The sequence below is a fragment of the Bison bison genome, unplaced genomic scaffold (genome assembly GCF_000754665.1).
Source record: "Bison bison bison isolate TAMUID 2011002044 unplaced genomic scaffold, Bison_UMD1.0 scf7180017864365, whole genome shotgun sequence".
Classification (NCBI taxonomy): Eukaryota; Metazoa; Chordata; class Mammalia; order Artiodactyla; family Bovidae; genus Bison; species Bison bison.
Genome location: NW_011494937.1, coordinates 2,117,385 through 2,117,826, shown reverse-complemented (window position 1 = coordinate 2,117,826; position 442 = coordinate 2,117,385).

Below are 442 nucleotides of genomic sequence, written 5' to 3'. Positions count from 1 at the left end.
TGGGCCCTCGGGGGCAGGGGGTCTGCGGGGCGCCCGCCCAGGCGAGGTCGGAAGCTGCAGGCCAGCTGGGCCGGGGCGGGAGCGCGCCCTGTAGGGCTGCCCGGGTGGGCACGGGGTGGGGGCCGCTCCTTTCCTAAGTGTCGTTGTGAGGGGCAGACGAGGGCGACAGGAGATGTGGGGACGTGTTAGAAGAGAAAAAAAAAAAACCCACAAAAATATATATGGGGGAAATGAACTTTTTTTTTTTTTTCATTGAACCAAGTGCAATGCATCAGAGAGTTTTCCTATCTTTGTATGTTAAGAGATTAAGAAAAAAAATTCTATTTTTGTTGTAATGTCCTCGCGGCTCTGGGGACGCTAAAAGAACCGGGCCTGCCCCGCCCTGTGCGGGGATAACGAAAGCTGAGTGTTTTTTCCTTTTTTTTTTTTTTCGTTCGTTTTC